This window comes from Lactuca sativa, chromosome 8 (assembly GCF_002870075.4).
Source record: "Lactuca sativa cultivar Salinas chromosome 8, Lsat_Salinas_v11, whole genome shotgun sequence".
Lineage (NCBI taxonomy): Eukaryota > Viridiplantae > Streptophyta > Magnoliopsida > Asterales > Asteraceae > Lactuca > Lactuca sativa.
Window position 1 is genome coordinate 84808312 of NC_056630.2, and position 19844 is coordinate 84828155.

Consider the following 19844-nt stretch of genomic DNA (forward strand, 5'->3'; position numbering starts at 1 on the left):
AACCATGGCGGCTCCTACTAGCAATGTTGATCCTTCCAACACTACAAATAAAGAGGAGACTTCACAGCCACTACTCAAGATTCAAAGTTCCAATCTTCATTTACACTCGGATGTTACTCGATATCTTGAACAGTTGCAGATGTTGATTGTAGCCCTAAATCGCTATGTTCTTTCAACTCTCATGTCATCTTCATTCTGTGTTCTTGCAGGATCAACGACAATGTTTCACAAAATAACGAAGGTTGTGACATTTCAATTGACGAACAAAAAACTGCGAAAGCTCACCAAACGACAGTTTGCTCAGATCATGATGCTTCCATACTCAGGTCCATTCTATGAAGTAACAAATGAACATGTTGTTTATATGTTTAATGAGATAGGTCATCAACCACCTCTTATTGGGATTAGTCAATTTTGCAAGTCAAATTTGCCTTGTGTGTGGAATTTTTCTATGATGCTTGACTGGTCGTAGTTCAAGGCTTGATAAGGTGAAGTTTGAGGTTTATGCGATAATTGCAGGTCTTTATTATGACTTAAATGTAGATTATGTCACTTAGATATGGGAAGAGTTTGGTACAGGAATCTCTCACATCAATGTAACAAATGGTGTCTTATGTGCAAGATACTGGAGTTTAATCCTAATGGATGTGTATGAAAAGGAAGGGATTTTGGTTCCATCGAAAGATGAAAAGGCAGAGTTTTTGACGTTGCAGACTCCAAAACTCGTTACTGATGATCCAATTCTTTTTCCTAGTGTCTCGTATTCCTGATGCTATCTTAAGACGAAATGATCTAGCAAATCCGATTTTAGTTCAGTATTTGACATATGTTAACCCAAATGTTAGTTATAGTTGGGGTTCTTTTGCCAAAGGGGGTTGAGGGCACATCGAAGGCTGCTAAAGCTTCTAAGAAATCAAAGAAGACTGAACAACCAAAATTTGTTCACGAGCATGTGGAGAAGGATGTTTCAAAACATGTTCAAGAGAGTGTGGAGAAGGAAGTTCCAAAGGAGGTTGTTCCTTCGAAGATAGGTATTCAAAAAAGAATAAAGAATCCTACTCACTAATCTCATCATTCTCATGAAATTCCAATAGTTCAAGAGGGTTATAAGCATGTGTCTTCAACGAAAGGGATAAAGAAGATTCGCAAACCTCAACTTAACAGCAGAGGTGTGCTTATTCATGAAGTTCCTGCTTCTGTGTCGCCTGCTTCCAAGAAATGACAACCTCTTGAAATGGTCAAAAATATCACGAAGAAGAAGAGATAGATGGTAGATCCACTTTATGAAGTTGTTGTTGAAACTAACACTAACAATGAAAGCGAAAGGTCAGATATTCGTTATGATGATACTGGTTTTGGTTCACCTCAACTTGATTCTCCAGTCAAGTCGATTTTCAAGGAGACTGAAAATCCTGGTGGTAATGTGCACTTATCTAATATGGATACAACCACCAATTTGAGTGATCCTCCATCTACTTACATCCCTAAGAAGCCAATGGTCATACTACCCGAGGTTTCACTAACTGAGTCCACTACGGAGGAGGTTCGAACCTCAGGCATCCCTATGAGTGTATCTGATACGAACACAAATGTCACCATGTGGTGAATGGATGATGAATAATGAAGCCCTTGGTACTTCTCATCTTGAAACCTATATTGTTCCTACAACACTTATTCTTTCTTCTACCGTCGAAACCATACTAATTGATACCTCAACTTCGTTACCACCCTTCTCTTCTCCTATCCCATCTTCACTTCATAGTTCTAAAATTTCACCAACATTTTCCACAATCATGCATAAACCAATCACAACCCTTTTCTCTTCGCAATTCACAGAAGGAGAAAGGATAGTTCAAGAAGATGAACCTAATAACGATGAAGTTATGGTTTCTTTTGCAGATTTACAGTTCGATCCTGACGAAGACAATATTCCTGATAATATGATCATGTCAGGAAAACAGTTTAAGATTCTCAACAACAAGCTTAACTCTTTATTACAAATCCAAGCTGATACAGGAGCGTCATAAAATGAGATAACAAAACTTTGTGAAGCTGCTAAAGAGTGTCATAAAATTTTTGTTGATCATGTTAAGATGTTGGAAGAATCTGTAAATCTCAAGGTGGTTGAGCTTAAGTTTGAAAAGATGAAAGAAGTGGAGAAGATAGAGAAGAATTACTCAATTATTCATGGCAAAGTTGATGTTATTGTTGATGTCATAGCGAAGCTAGTGGAATTTAACACCTCGTATTCAACCAAGTTTGATGCGAAAACAGAACAGGATACCAGAGTTTTTGAAAAGTTGGAGGAATTTTTAAGCAGTTTAAAAGAATCTCTGTCGAAATTTTATATTTCCCAACAATCTTTGGTTTCTCAGGAATCTATTTCCAAGATGATATGTTTCATTGAATCTAACATCAAGGTGGAGTTTGATCCCATCCTTAAGTTGGTCCTTTTATTACTAACTAATGCTCCACCTACGAAGCAAGTGGTGCAAGGGGGAGAAAAACGATGCAGTCTCACTAGCCGATAAAGATATTATTTGTCAATGAAATAATATCATACATGTTTTAAAACACCACCAAAAGATTAGTTAAAACACAAAACTTTCTTGCCCTTATACATTATCTTGAAGTGCTGTTGTGATACAAATAAGAGGGTTAGAATTGACTGCGAGCGTCTTTTGTAATTAATTCATTAATTGATCGTTGATATTGTTTGAAAATAAATATTGAAGGCATTTAGTGATTACCTTATGAAAGAAAAAGAACCAGAAATATCCTGTTATGGTTTCTACGTATATTATTTTTCTAAAGTTTTACTTTATATTCTTTTTTGTTATTATTCTAAGTACATCCCAAATTCCCCATATTTCTCTAATAATACTATTATGTTCCAAATGTGGGGTTTGAAGCTATAATATGGTGATCAACAACTTGGATTAGGAATAATAAGCACTTTTTTGTCTATAACACTAATGATAAATGAAATATTGTAGTTTATATAATAAACTAAGATTTATTATATAAAAATAATTGGATACTAATCTATGATTAGTAATTACAATTTTTTTTTTATAATCACTGTTATTTTGCAAATGTTTGATTAGTCACTACGATTTGGAATTATCAATAGTGTTTTTCTTTTTCAACCGTGGTTTTCACGGGTTTAAATCTAGTAGTGTGTGTGTGTGTGTGTATATATATATATATATATATATATATATATATATATATATATATATATATATATGCTAAAGATCTTTTTAAGAATTACAAGTTAGAATTGTCTAATATTTATGATGCATTATTGCCTTAGACTTTGCTTGTTATGTGATGTTTGAAGTTCATGTTGTAAGAATAAATGTCATATATATATATATATATATATATATATATATATATATATATATATATATATATATATATATATATATATATATATATATATATATATATATATATATATATATATATATATATATATAGATGTTTGTTTCTAAATAAAATAATTATAAATTTTGATATATTCAGTTTTTTCAATAAAAATAACGTCTTAAAAATGAAAAAAAAAAGATTTGTCTTGTTTGAATGATTTGAAAATATAAGTGTTTTTCTTTAAAAAATAACAAAGCCAAGAACAAATAAGCAACAAATAAGGTAACACCCTGTTTGGATCAATCTGTGATTCAGGACTCGTGGGCCGTAAATCGATTATGTGAAGACTTTGGGGTTTCGAGAAAGTAAAGTTTAAGCCTTATTGAAGGTTGACAAGTTTCGCTGTGAGATCTAAGCTTTTGAATCGTGAGTATGAACCAAGGGTGAACTGGGAAAAGATAGGTGTCAAATTGCTTGGAAGGATAATAGTTTTGAGTTCGTCTTGCGTTATGCCAAATTTAACAAAGATAGGGTTGTAGAGCTTTTCAAGATCTTTCCTTGGGTATAAAGAACGCTGAAATTGGAGTTGAAACGAATAAGTTATGTTCGTTTAAAGTTTAAATGAAAAGCGGGACTTTATGGGCGTAATTACACATGGTAAAAACCCTAATTTTTGGGTTTGAGCCTTATTTAATCAACTTAACTTCTGGAAACTCTCTCCATATTCAGCTTCCATCCCCTACAAAGCTTCATCTTGAAACCCAAGCATCATTTGTGAAGATTTTGAGCCTCTTGAGTGTTTATGAGTGTTTTTGGGTACATCTTGAAGAAGAAGAAGTCCACCATTGAAGCTTAGTAAAGCTCAAGCTCTTGGATCTTGAAATCATTTATCATTCCTCAACCTCGGGAGGTATAAAGCTTGAATCATTATCACTCATTTCACTAGATCTAGAATTGGCACAAGTTTTGGCTGTCTTGGTTCCATGGTTTGGATCTTGTGAGTAGAAGTTACTCCAGAACCTTTAAGCATCACTTCTGGTCATTTTGAAGGTATTAATTCATAAAAAGTGGATATTGGGGATTGCATTTCACCCATGTATGAGTTGTTAACCTTTTTTATGAAGTTATGGACCTAGGGTTTGGTGTTGGGCTTCATTAAACCATGCAAAAGCTTAAAGTTGTCAACTTTATTAGTTAAGACCTTTTTAGAGTTAGATCTGAGTATTAGACGAGTTGTCTTAAAGGACTACGCACTCATGGTGGAGATTTGGACATCAGCGAGTTACGTTGGGCATACCATATTGGTACGCAGCGTGTAACGGGTTTTGACCCAATTCCTTTTCTTCGATCGAGTAGTACGTCAAGCATAATGGGTTGGTACGTGGGGCGTACTCACTAGAAAAGCCATTTGGGCTATTTTTGGGCCTTGGGTCATTTTAGGTTTGGGCCATGGTTAGATGGGTCAAGTAAGGGAAGGGTAAAATGGTTTTTTACCCTTGCATGATAGAATATAATATGGAACCTTGTTTATGATAATTGACGTAATTGTTAATCAAGGTCATTTTAGTTATGATTAATGTGAGGAGTATTCACATAGGCATCTCGTGTGTGTGTGTGTGTGATTGATTAGCATAGGATCAACGTGAGTCTTCTCACTGTACTCGTGGGTCGAAGGCACCAATGTCGACCCACTGGATTATACTTGCTTGTGTGGTCGTATATATATGTGTTGACCAGCTGGGTCTTATTTGCTATTACGGTGATATGTGTTACTATGTATGTTGAGACTTCGGGTAGTCTACAGGGTTGCTGATAACCCACAGGGCGTGCTGTTTGTCCACTGAGATTTTGTATAGTCTCCATGGTTGCTGATAACCCATAGTTGTTTATTTGTGTTGTGATGTATAAGGTATTTTGGAGAACTCACTAAGTTTTGTGCTTACGATTTATGGTTTAAATGTTTTTAGTTTTCTTATATTAAAAGAGGGGCACGGCTCAATTGCATTGCATCAATGGGTGATTTCTGCACATGATAGCTTTTGACGATACTCTGATAATGTTTTGAGATTAAATGGTCATATCTAAGATTTGTGTAGTTGTAATTTGAATACACACTTAAATATCTTAATTGAAAATTTTAGGTTAAAAATTTAGTACGTTACAGATAATAATGCTACGATAAATATTTATTTGAAAATATTTATGATTCTTTAGAACAAAAAATGATGATCAAAATTTAAATGAAAATCAGTCAAACTATAATGATTTTATAGGGTTTTATACATAAAATCCTATTATTTTAGAAAACTTTTTGATAAAGTCATACTTTTTTAACAGAAAAGTTTCATTATCTTAGAAAAATTATATAATTTGTCATTTCATGTGAAAATTTAAAAAAAAAAAAATCATTAATTTGAACAAAATATTAAAAAATCGGGACTGTTCTGTTAAAAAAATATTTAAAACTTTATAAAAAATCAAAATAACAAAACTTTTCTACATGAAACTCACTTTTATAATAACATCCCTTTTAAAAAACCAAACATTGTAAAGCATACATTGATGTGTTCTTGTTAGTACATATCATTTATAGCTTGTTGCTTAAAATAGTAAAAGCTGGTCCACTGCATTTATTTATTTGAAAGTCGTATCAAGATTTAAAAATGTAACCATTATAGAAAATTAAATATATATGTCCCTTAGATACAGATATTATTATGCGGGAAGTACTCTACTTTCCATGATGATACATGACTTCCACTTGATTTTGTGCAAGAATCATGTAACAAATTAATTATGGAACTTTCTTAGTATTTATCTTAAGGCATATATAATAAATATTAATTATAAAAAAAGAAATTAAATATTCTCCTATCTTTTATTCTTACATATCATTCTACCCAATTAAATATTAGTATGTGTAACATTTAATGTTCATTTAATGAAATTTAAAGATATTTTAGGATAGTAATATAGCATATGTCATTATTTAAATAAATAGGAGAATTTGTAGGAACAAATTATTTAAATGAATAGGAGAATTTGTAGGAACAAAATATAAGAGAATATTTAATTTCTTTTATAAAAAATATCATCGTAACTAAATGTGATAGCATTAGTTATATGTAATATTATCATAATTAAATATAAAATAAGTTAATTATAAAAAATATTATTTATAATTGATATTTATCTCATTTAATTATGATAATATTTCTCATAATTAATATTTCAATTAATGTTTTTTATATGTGTTTTTATGACACATATTAGAGAATCTTATTAATTATATATGACCCATTGAATTTTGTTTGCGATAAGAGAAATCAATTATATTACTACTTTTTTTTCCCTAAATATCTTTAGAAAAATAAATAAAAACAAAATGTAGGAGACGATAATATAAGATTTTCGAGTATGACCTTTAAGGAGCATGTATATTGATATTTGATGGGGTATTTTGCATAAATCTCACGGATTGGTTGTAGTATGAGATTGTAAATCTGTGATTCTGAATGTACAGCAAAGTAGGCAACGTCCTGAGTTTGAACTATGAACATGACATATAAACTATTTATATATTTTTCATTTTACTGTTGACACAAATATACAAGATTATAGTTAAAATTTGGACGTGTCATGCAGCAAGTTTCATATTTGTTGTCTATTCGGGTTTCAACAAGACACCATTCCAATTGAAATTAAACTATAAAATCGGATCATGCAATCCAAATCAATCAAATAAGGGTTTGAATTATTGGGGTAGGTTTCGAATTATCTGAAAAGGGTTGAGGTAGATGCTAGTAGCCGAGTTCTAACTTTTATTTGTTAAAAAAAAATCTTTAAAACTATATGAACTAATTTTTAAATTATGTAACTTTTTATTAAAAATAAAAATAAAAACTCATACGATCAAACATTTTTTTAATTTATTATTTTTAACTCTAAAAGTAAAAACTTAAAAATCGTGTCGAACAAAATGCGCCGGTAACTATAGAAAGATAAGCTCAACATTAATGTCATTTGTGATAAGTTATAGAAAGATGTTGACTCATTGAAATCAGGAAGAAAAAGAGTCGTACGGTACTAGTACCCATACGATTAAAATTTAAAAATAATAATATAAATGTATATTTTAATTGCAAAGTAACAAAATAAAAATAATATCAGAAATACGATATTCAAACTTATCCAAGGTTCATATAATTAAAATATCAACGTATCATGTAGATATCATGCTAACATATTTGACTTTGTAAATCGATTACCCCGCTAACTTATTCGTATATTTTTTATAATGTAAAAAGTGTTATTCACGTACTTTTTGTAATGTAAAAAGTATTACACTATCGGGCATGAACAACACCCTACCTCGTTAATGCGATGTGGTAACAAAAACATGGCGCTATAAGGGCTAGCATACCGCCCTCCATGTTGTTATCCGACGTTATGACATTTGATGTTACTGTGGCAATGGGGTTATTTTCGATTAAACAGTCATATTTTAGACCGTTGTTAAACGGTCACAAACATAATTTTTTTTTTTCTCATTTTAACTCTATTATATATACACACATTTTAATCATTTTTACCTACACAATACATTTATTTCTCTAAATTTCAATTTCTCTGAATTTCCCTTTCTTTTCTTTCTTTATATTTCACACATAATTTCAATAATTCAAAACAAAAAAAATAGATCATTATGATAAGTTCTATCCATTCAACTATGATAACGATGACGACGATACTTTCTAAGTATAATGTACCAATATTCGATGGACGTGCTACTACAACCACAATCATTTCCACTACTCAGAAAACGTACGGCGTTAAACGGAGATTGTGAAGAATGGCATAGACGTCTAGTCAACGATTATTTTGCAGATAATTATGTCGACCAACATAGCGATTTCAAAAGAAGGTTTCGTATGCGAAAAATGTGTTTCAACGGATAACCAATGCATTAGAAAGCACGTATCGTAAATACAGATTTTATATAAAATAAATACACTTAAATATATGTGTTTTTTATATTGTTTTTAGATAATCGGTTTTTATCAATTAAATATATGTTTATATATGAATTTGACATGCTTTTTTCGGCATTAGAGGTTGTTGCTTCACAAGACTTGTGGGTTTGACATGTTTTTTTCGGGGCTGCGAGTTCCAACAACGATGCAAACGTTTTTTATCAGTCACCAATATTTGAGAATTGTTTGTCAGGAAAAGCAGCAAATACTCCTTTCACAATGAATGACTATGAGTATAAGTTTGAGTATTACCTCACAGATAGAATATATCCACCATATTACACGTTTGTGAAAGCGTTTCGATACCCGATAGAACCAATAAACAAACTTTTCAAAAGAATACAAAAAGGAACACATAAGGACGTGGAACATGCTTTTAGAGTTCTGAAATCAAAATGACATATAGTTGCGCATGCGGCACGACCATATCCTTTGGACACTCTACGAGATATTATGTATGAATGTATCATAATGCATAACATGGTGATTGAAGATAAATGACGAAATTATGCGAAATATTCGGCTATGGAACCTAGACACATGCAATTTCAATCAGTGGCAACGAAATACTTACATAGAGTCGTTGATATTCACGATCAATGAAAACACAGACAACTTCGAAAAGACTTGACATATCATATATATGATGGTACCGAAGATGAATAATTTAGAAACAAAAATTTGTAATTTAGGATTTATAAAAATTTTATTTTTAGTTTTTAAAGGTTATTTTTATTTATGATTTAATTAAATTAGATATGTTATTACTTTATATGTTTTAATTGACATAAATAAAAAAAATAACAAAATAGAAAAATAGAAATTAAAAAAACTCAAAAAAATTAAAAAAGAAATAGAAAATAGGGGGTGTTATCACATGTTATTTGGTGTTATAAAACCAATGTATGAGTAGGATAATGATGTGACACATTTGGATGTGATAACATGTTGCCCACACCTAGTAGTCTTATTATGGTCGTCTAGTTATCATGTTTTGGTTTAAAAGGTTATTGTTTCCTTTTTGATAGTCTAGAGACACAAACTCAATATTTTTGGGTTAAATGGTCATTTACAAAAAATTAAAATGGTAACCCAGTTACCCTTTGTCGTGCCATCAATGGATACCGCCACGTTTCGGGTCAAATGAGAGTACATCGTTGTCCTAATACCCTACGACCACCACATGCCAAAATCAAAATAACCATCGAAAGATTTTTAGAGAAGCAGAATTACCCAAGCAAAAATCCAACGACGATAGTGTTTACTTCCCAACAATGTTATTCGAAAAGGCATGGCGTGAAGAGGCGATTAGAAATGTTTTAAAAGCTGGTTCAAATGGTTCGGTTAAATCGGTAGAACCGAGGACTAGAGACAAGAGCGGTTCAACAACTGATTTTATACCAATTTCTATATCGGATAAAAACAAATGGTTTGATATAACCAATAAAAAACCGCTTAAACAAGTTTATTGGAATTGGATGGTTGGATTTCACTTAGCCTATTAAAAACCAATCCATTTGCAATGCAAATCGAACAACTCGATCAATCATGTTAACCACAATGTACACAACTCGACGGCCAACACATATCGGTGCCAAATATAGGAAAATTCTTAGTTAGATATATGTAACATCCCAAATTTCACCATAAACTTTTTCATTTTTAATTATGGAAAAATTCCACATATCATAAAAACCAAGTTAATAAAATACCAAGTATAATATTACAATCATTCCAATCAAAGTATCAAAATGTGGAATCGCAACAATCTGCAAGTTAGAGTGTACAGTCAAGCCTTCGTTTTTCTACAATCATCAGAAGTACCTGAAACACATTTAATCCACAACTGTAAGCACAAAACTTAGTAAGTCCTTCCCAAAATATCCATACAACACAACATAATAAACAACTATGAGTTATCAGCAACTCCAGGGATTATCAGCAACCCCAATGGATTCGAAGCACGTTTCAGGGGTTATCAACAACCTTGGGGGATTTCCAGTAATCTCGAGGATTCACAACAATCCAGGAGTTATCAATAATTCAATTTAATTCACATATAAAAACAATCAACAATCAAGACCCAGGTGGTCACAGACATAAATACCACATAGGTAAATATAGTGAGAATACTCACCTCGCGAATAACAACTAAAAATACCACAACTCTCACACATAGTGTAACAACCCGAAACTTTCATTATGTACGATTGGTCAATTTTTATCAATGTTAAATTCGATTTTGTCACTTTTTAACGCCGTTTAAGGGTCCGTTTAAGTGTTCTAAGCCTGAGTACAGCCGGGAACGAGATTAGGAATGAGTCAGCATCTCATAAAGAAGCAAAACTGGGCCATACACCCTCCTGAGAGGTGTGTACGGCCGCACACTCAAGCCCCAGCTGCACACTCCCCTCTATATATAGGGGGTGACCCCTTCATTCATTCCTTTCTTTTGGCTGCACTCTACTTTCTAAAAATCTGGTCCAAGAACACTTTAAGGGCCCCAAGAACGTGAACCACCCTATCAATCAACTTGTTATACTGGTAAAACACCTGAATCTAATACTGGTAAAACACCTGAATCTAAGCTTAAAACTCATAGTTTTCTTCGTGTTCTTCACCCTTTAAAGGTGTACGGTCGCACACTTTCATAAGGTGGCTGCACACACACTAAAACTCTCCAAAGTGAAGAGTCTGGTCTCCATTTACTAGTTGGACTTGGTATCAGCACTAGAACACCTCAAAATCGACATTTCGGGCATAAATGAGGAGTGTACAGCCGCACACTCCTGTGTACGGCCGCACATTCCTGTGTGCAGCCGCACATACAATCTGGCCGCACACCCTGGCCGCACACTCACTCTAATGGCCGTACATCTCCCTTATTTGATCATATAGGGTCCTGACAAGCATGTCCAAGTCTTTAGGGTGGTTTCCCGTCATGTTTATTCATGAAACACCCTAATTCTAACACACATATGTGTCATCACATGTTAATAGGATCCACTTGCGTACGAAACATCAGTTAACACTCAACATTCGTAACCAATCATACACCCAGATCCTACGTCAAACGGTGAGTTCATACCCCTACACTTTTTCTGAGTTTTTCATGTTTTCATGGGGGAATACAAGCAAAAGTACAAGGAAACTTGTGCTCAAATTATCTCATTTTGCGTAAATCGATTTTATGCTCAATATGCTTTTAACTCATAAAACCGTTTTACCAATTGATAAAGGAATCAACTCGTAGAAACAGTTTTCAAATCTAAAGCAAGAAACTTGTGAATCATGTTATAATATGTATCATCTTATCAAGGATTCATATAAATCATAAACCGGATTTTTGTACTATTACTTGTAAATTTGTTAGGCTAAGTTTGAGACATGTCCTTGGTAACACTCCCCCGGATTCGTGAGTGGAGGACTACGACTTATAACCAGAATCTCTTGGAGGGAGAGTGTGACTATTGTGTATAGATCTATATGGGACTGACTATCCCGCATCCTCACTGCTAGCTACAGCGGAACCGTTAGGTTCAGGGGTGACAAAGTCATAAAAGATATTGGCCCCTATTCGTGCCTTATCCAGTCTAAGTACGGTTATGGCGCTCATAACTTAGGTAATGATAATTTACGTTTGTAATAATGAAACAAGTGAACTAACCTCAAAGTAATAACTGATTTGATTACTAGAGGGCATCAGTAACGCCCTTAGGATCTAGTTCACTACCTATTTTTATTAGTTTTGTTTCGATAACATGGCTAACATACTCCTCTGGGTGTAACCAGAGTTTCGAAAAGAAAACTGTTGTCTGAGTATGGTAAATACTCGTGTATGGATAATCAATCATCAACTTTCATAGGAAAATATAGGATTTTCTGGGATAACATAACCTTTCATAAACAGGCTGTTTAACGTATAACTAATGGATAATCAAATCTCTTTCATAAGAAAATATAGGACTTTCTTGGGAAACAACTTTTCAAAGAATCAAAGCAACATTTCTTTCATCATAATTAAACGTTTATGAACTCACCAGATTTATGCTGACATTTTAAAACTGCTTGTATTCTCAGGGCATCAATAGACAGGTACTCATGCCAACTTTTGGAGAAGACGGAACATTCTGAAGTCACGTCTTTGCTTTTGCTATATACTGTTATGTATAAATCATGTTTTTGAACAAATGTAAATATTCATATTATAATGTAATGGTTGTGTTTACTTCGTTTACTATGATACAAATGTTGTGATACTACGCATGACATCAGCCACCCCCGAACATTTTCACTGTTCCAGTTTGGGGGTGTGACACATAGGTTAGACAGGAGCAACAAGACACCTAGCAACAATAAAGAAATACCCTTTCAATCTACACCCTAAAACCTAGTTTGACCCAAAAAGTCAACCATATTCAAAATCAACACAATGGTCAACCATAGTCGATTGTCACGCATGACCACCCATGGGTCATGTCGCTGAAGGTAAATGAGAAAAAATCAGTAAACCCAGACTAGAGTAGTACAAGTGTTGAAAATACTGAAACGGAGTGTTATAATTGTCAAGTGGCAAGTAATGCGGAAAATAAAGAGTTGTGAATCACCAAGTTAATGAAAAAACGCTTTTTATATGTTCAATATCAATGATTCAAAAGTGTCTCATATTCATCAAGAATCAGTTACAAGTGTTTGAATAATAGCCAAGCTAAAAAACTCAAATGACTCTCTGAAAACTAGTCTAAGCAGCAATTGTGCATAATGAGCAACTTTATAATGGATCCCAAGGGGCCTATTTATAGGCTTTGGAAAAGCCCATGGCATGGCTTGACCAATCAGGTGTTGACACGTTATCATGACTTGGTCATCAGTTAACACATTTGCCCTGCTTAACGGAGAATGGATGGAATATTCCAATCCCATTAGTATTCCATTAGGGTTCCATCCAAGTTATGAGTCTTCATATTTCTATAGCCTTCTTGATCAACATTGAAAATATGATGAGAAACATGTGCATCATGTTGCTCAGTCTTCTAAGATGTCATCAACTTCTAGAAATGTCGTTGATCAAGTTGAGTTGTTTCTTGAATGTTGGAATGTGTCTTGAAATTGAAGATGTATAATTGCGTGTTTAAGATGGACGATGGACGAGTTCTTGTACCTTCGATCATTTGAACATGCGTTCATTGTAAATGATGAGCCATGTGCAATCTTGTTGAGCTATCAATGTGATCATGTTGACCCATTGACTTGAGTTGAACCACCAAGTATTCATGTTGATCCATCAATGTCTTGTTGAGCCATAGAGTTGTGGATGAGCCAATAATGTTTCTAATGATCCACTAATATTCCAGATGATCCACCAATATCTTGATGCTCCACATATGCTCTAGATGTGCCATCTGAGATCATGATGATCCAACTTGCTTTCTTCAAGTACTCCATGTTCACTTCTAGTGCTCCAACATCTGATTCTTCAAACACTTGTTGAATCTTCAAGATCTTTCCAACCTGAAGCATTCTGATAATGATTTTTAGAGAGATATATAAAAGCTTCAACTTATTTCAAGTGACAATCACATAAAAATATTTTCCAACAATCGTGAAAGATCTAAGACAAAACAGTCGTGAAAATGCCCCTCGTCACGACGTGACACACAAACCGTCACGCCGTGAGATCTTTTATGGATATCCTAGAGCATCAAGTTCTTAATCCCTTAATCCAATCCTTCAAACCTTCCAGAAGGTTTTCCCTAATCCAAAGTACCATAAAAATCGTGGCTTTTTATTCATGCATGTCCAATGCATGACTTGAACACTGACTAGGTCGATAAAGAAAGAAATGAGACCAAAAACTCAAACTTGGAGTCCAAACTACCACCAAACCTTAGATATGAGATCTATTGTAACGTCCCAAAAACGTGGAGTAAAATTTTCTTTTTAATAACACTAATTCATATAACATTTAATGTGAAAAATTATAACATTCGATGTGAAAAATAATACTTAAACTCAGGGTAAAAGTCACGATTAATCAAATGCGAAATAAACTTTGGGGGATGTTGTGCAGTCATGTCAGTCCCTTCCTTTTCGAATAAGAGGTACCTGAAACCATATATATAAAACTGAAACCATATATATATATATATATATATATATATATATATATATATATATATATATATATATATATATATATATGCCAGTTCAAGGCTATACCGGGTCTATTTCACCCCCGAGTATATTTCAACTCAAATGTCAAGTCAAAGCTATATTGGGTCTATTTCACCCCCAAGTCTATTTTACCCCGAGTCTGTTTTAACTCAATCGGTATTTTTCAACTGTACGGGTCTATTTCACCCTACATACATATAGCAAACATGCATACATGCATATAAAAAAAGCCACAAAGACAACAAGCACATACGAACCTAGTGTCCTACAGTATAGTGAGAAAACTCACCTCAGTCTAGAGATAATCAAATCACATGCGTTGCTACTACCGGGCTTCTGACACTGAACACATCCAAATTATTCTTATTCAATAATTAAGACAATTTCCCATTATTCGAGGACGGATTCATATTCTATCATACCAATAGGTAAAAGACCATTTTACCCTTCCTATACTTGGTCCAACAAAGCAAGGCCCAAACCCAAAATAACTCAAGGCCCAAAAATGGACCAAGAGCCACTTGGGTGTATACACCCCACGTACCAACCTGGTATGCCCAACGTACGACGATGAAGCCCAAAATCAACTCCAAACCTCTTAATTCCTTAAGGCAACATGTATAACTTCTAGACCTCATTCATATGGGACGTCCTAAGTCATAAAGTTCCTGACTTTACGACTTTGCATGGCTTAATGGTGTCCAAACCAAAGCCCTAAATCTCTAACTTCATCAAAAGACCACCAACTCATGCATGAAAGGATTATACTCATCAAGATCTGATTTTTATAGCTTAATGACCTCAAAAAATGACTAAAATAGGCTCAAAGGTTCTGTAGTAACATCTACTCACAAGATCATGGGACCAAAACATGCTCATATCTGATGGGTTACTAGCATAACATCATTCTTGTGGTGTACATGAAACCCTAATTGCTTTGATCTAGGGTTTTCTAAATTGAACATACAACGTTGAAAACCAAACCAATAAACTGTATGAACTAGCATATAATTCAAAATTGACATATTATTAGGGTTAGAAACATTACCTTGATTGTTATGCATCAATAAAAATCACAATCCTTCTTGATCTTGACTTCTGAAAGCCTAGTGCCTCAAATGTTGCACCTCTAATGGAGTCACAAACACCACTAGGAACAAGGAAGAACAAAGGAGAGAGGATACGCTTAAAATCGACTATGGAATCCTTCTAGGGTTTCTAGTGGCCGATTTTGGCATGCCCAATGGTTCCTTATATAGCTGACCAATTAGGGTTTCAGTCAAAACCCTAATCCAGTTGCTTAGTCCTTAAGCAGCCCAAAGGATCCTTCCAGAAGGCCCCTTGGACGATTTCTATATGGACTCCCATATAGAATTCGTCCATTGCTTCCTTATGGATCCTAAGCCCAACTTTTTAACTATCTTATAATTAATGTATCAGTCCCCTTGAATTAATTAATCTCTTTTGACCACAAAAATAATTCTAAATTAATTCTTGATCAACATTAATTAAACCATATGATTTCTCTTTTAATATATTATTCACATAATATATTAATAAATCATAATTAATCCTCTTTCTCCATAATTCATCCTATCAGTTGCTAAGGTGAAGGCAACCCAAAAGGACCATGCTCATAATCGGGTCAAGTACATAACAAAATAGTTATGGGCTTACACACCTAATCCAACAGTTTCTCACTTGGATAAATCTAATAACTATTTTACAAGTATGACTTCAGAACATGATTAGAAATCATAGCTTTCAAAAGCCGTTGTTGAACTCTGATCTTTTAAGCAAAACGTCGTTTAGATAAGGGATAATATATTCCTCCATTCTACATATCGTATAAACTGAGACACAGATTATAATCATTCTCTCTATTCATGTGTTGTTTCCTGATTTCTGATTTAAGACGACTGACTAATTGAACAAATCAAATCAGCCCTGGCTTGCCCAAGCGCTTTGGGGTGTCGTCACTAAATCATCGAGGGGCCCACATATATTGCTTTTATCCCTCTTAGGGTAAAAGGAACGGATAAACTTCGAATCAAATGCTCGCTTGTACCTACTCATCAAATCACACACAACAATATGTTTTATAACACCAAGTTACCGGTGCGTTTACATATTATCAATGTGCAACCGACTTATAAGTTACAACTCACATGTCTCAGTTTCAAGAATATAAGATATTATCGTCTCACTAATCACCTGTAATAAAATCCATGAAGTGATTCAAGTGAGCGTGGGTTTAATCCAATACTCAAATCTTATTTCAAGAGTACTCATGAACACAACAACAAACTTTTGCTGTGTCTAAAACGTTTTAGACAATCTACATTCGGATTCATGACAATCTTACCTCATTACCTACTTCCAAAGTATGATAGGCTGTGGACGGTTTGAATAATCTTATTATTCAGGAAGTCAAAACATGCGAAGTGAAACACAAGAATAATTGAATCCAATATGGCCTCAACACTTTGAGTATAAATAAAACACCTTTTATTTAACTACCATATTGATTACACATTAATCATTGTATAATGTTTCGGATAATCAACTTAATACTTGAATTGAAAAACAATAGTTATCTCATGCTCCAAGCATGCACACTATGTTTACCTATGGTCCTTACTTTGTGAAATAGATTAATTGAACACATTTCCAATGACGCTCATTTCACAATTCCCAATCCTTATCACAAGTGTAAGAATATTAAATTCTTTCCACTATTAGAATGTGTTAGATTCTAACATTTTACGTAATGATCCTTTTGTAATGACTTTCCCAATGACATTACAAAGTACTTTATGAAGTCTCACATTCAAAGTACATTCCTTTGAACATCCTTCTTGCATAAAAGTTTCTAATCTACATAAATCCTTAATACCCAACTCTTATTATGGAAGCATTTCCATATTTGCGATATGACAACTCATTCTAAACAGAATCCTATTTATTCATAATAATGTTGATATGTTCCATCCAATATTATACTTCCAACTGCCCACAACTGACCAATCCTTAGCGAACCTTAGATTTTCCTTGATAGTTGTTTAATTAATTTCAGTCATATCCGGTTCTGGTCCTTTTTCGCTCTTAATGCCCTAGGCATTTGGAAAATCAAAACGAACGAATATTACAGCATATGCAATCGATCCTATACCCGAAGCATATGGGATACGATACGAAATGGAAACGTGATACTTTACCAGTCTCCGGCCATAATATTGTCATATATAGAATTCCGTTATGTTGAATCTTTTCAACATACCATCCATATATGTCCCTTGACTAAATTTGATTAAAATTTCTCGATCTAAGCTTTTAGATTTGAAATGAAGTATAAGTTCATCTCGCTTAATTATAGCAAAACAACTTTTCAACATCTTTAACTTTGCTAATTGAAACTTTTGTTTTCTAATAATTAATATTGCTAACTCACAATACTTAACATAATAACCATGCTCCCACTAACATCATGATTATATCGTTACCAGCATAACTCTTATGCTCCCACTAGCTTTGACATATATTCAGAAATCAGTTGGACTTCTAGAAATCAATACTTATTGACTTTCTTACTAAAGTTCATATTTCTCATGCATGATACTTCGATAAGACTTTATCTAAGCTTCTCAAACTCATACACCTTTCCTTAGATAACTCATATGTGTGTCTAAACAATTATAGAACTTATAACAATAAGTCTTAAATGTTCAAACTATCTGCCTTTTCTCATAATTCAAACTATGAAGAGGGATGTCGTAGTCATAATCGAATTCGAGAATGCAAATATCACAATTGCTATCTCCTTAAAATCTTCTTAGTGAAAGCGTTTCCTCACAATCATTTTCATGAAATGGAGAGAAACCTTGTCACTTAAATTTTATGGTGTATGTGTCCGTATCGATGTGAATTTGTCATAACCATAATCACAAGACAATGTTTGTGACAAACCCAAACTCATATGGACTGAACTTGTTCAATCTTAATTTCTTGCCATCTGGCAGCACAAGGGCCTACCATGTCTTCCAAGTAGTTGCGCAGCTCATCCACATAGATCAATGAAATTTCATTGATTAAGTTGCTCTGCCTTCATGCATTCAAATGAGAACTCATAGAACTCACATGCATAGTCAACTCAACTGGAATGGCACAGAAACAAGAATATGTCAACACGATAGGTTGCAAACCTCAAGTCATGTGCTAGTGTTTAACAATAGGTTTATTCTTGATTAGTTATTGAAACTTTTCAAGATCATTTAGACTCCGATTGACCTCTTTACATATACGATTCTCTTATCAAGAAACATTCCTTGAAACACAAATATTCAAGAGGTAGTGTGGGTTCTTGTCAAGACAAACACTTTACAAAATTGGTCTTAGTTGGTCTTTGTCCTATCCAAGACATCACAACTTACCAATTTCAAATGTGAAAGAGTAAGAAACTTTTCTACTCCATATTTTATGAGTGTTATAAACCTTCTTAAGATGATATCACTCAAGTCACAATCTTGGAGTACGACTCTAAGACTTGATTTTGGAACGAAGTATGATTCACCTTTTGACTTAACCATTTCAACAATTGCCGATTCCTCTTCTTAGCCATACTAGTGTATTAAGCTCTCCTTAGAGGATCAATTGTGACAAGGTTTTATAATCACTAAGTTAATCATAAAACATGATACTTAAGTACTCTCCCTTCATTTTAGATTGGAGAAACTTTTATCTTTCTGCCTAATTGATTCTTCTTATTCGTTCTGCTTTACATTGAAACCTTTTCAATGATTCAGAATCATACTCAATCTTGTAAGCATAACAATATTTACTAAACTTTTAGCAAATCATGACGAATATTTTTATTGTTCTTTGTGGTGGACTTGATCAGTGCACAACAATGCGTACTAGATCCCCTAGTCCTTCACTTGACTCATATTCACATGTGAACAAGGAATTAGTTTCAATTTCCCAAAGATGAAGGTTCTCATTCATCACACAATTCAAGTCACATGATTCCAAGTTTCTTTCCAATCGAAACTTGGGTGATGAAAATCTTTCCTTATTTGGAAAATTTCTGACACAACCATAATTAAGAATCATGTCCATTTCATTATTGCTAACAATAGAAACATACAAACATCAACTTTCACAAAAGTCATTGCAAGGATATAAATAAGACAAAATCAAATTTTATTTTATTTATAAAAGCGCGGAAACACTTGTCCTTACAATGCAATATCAAATGAAAACTAT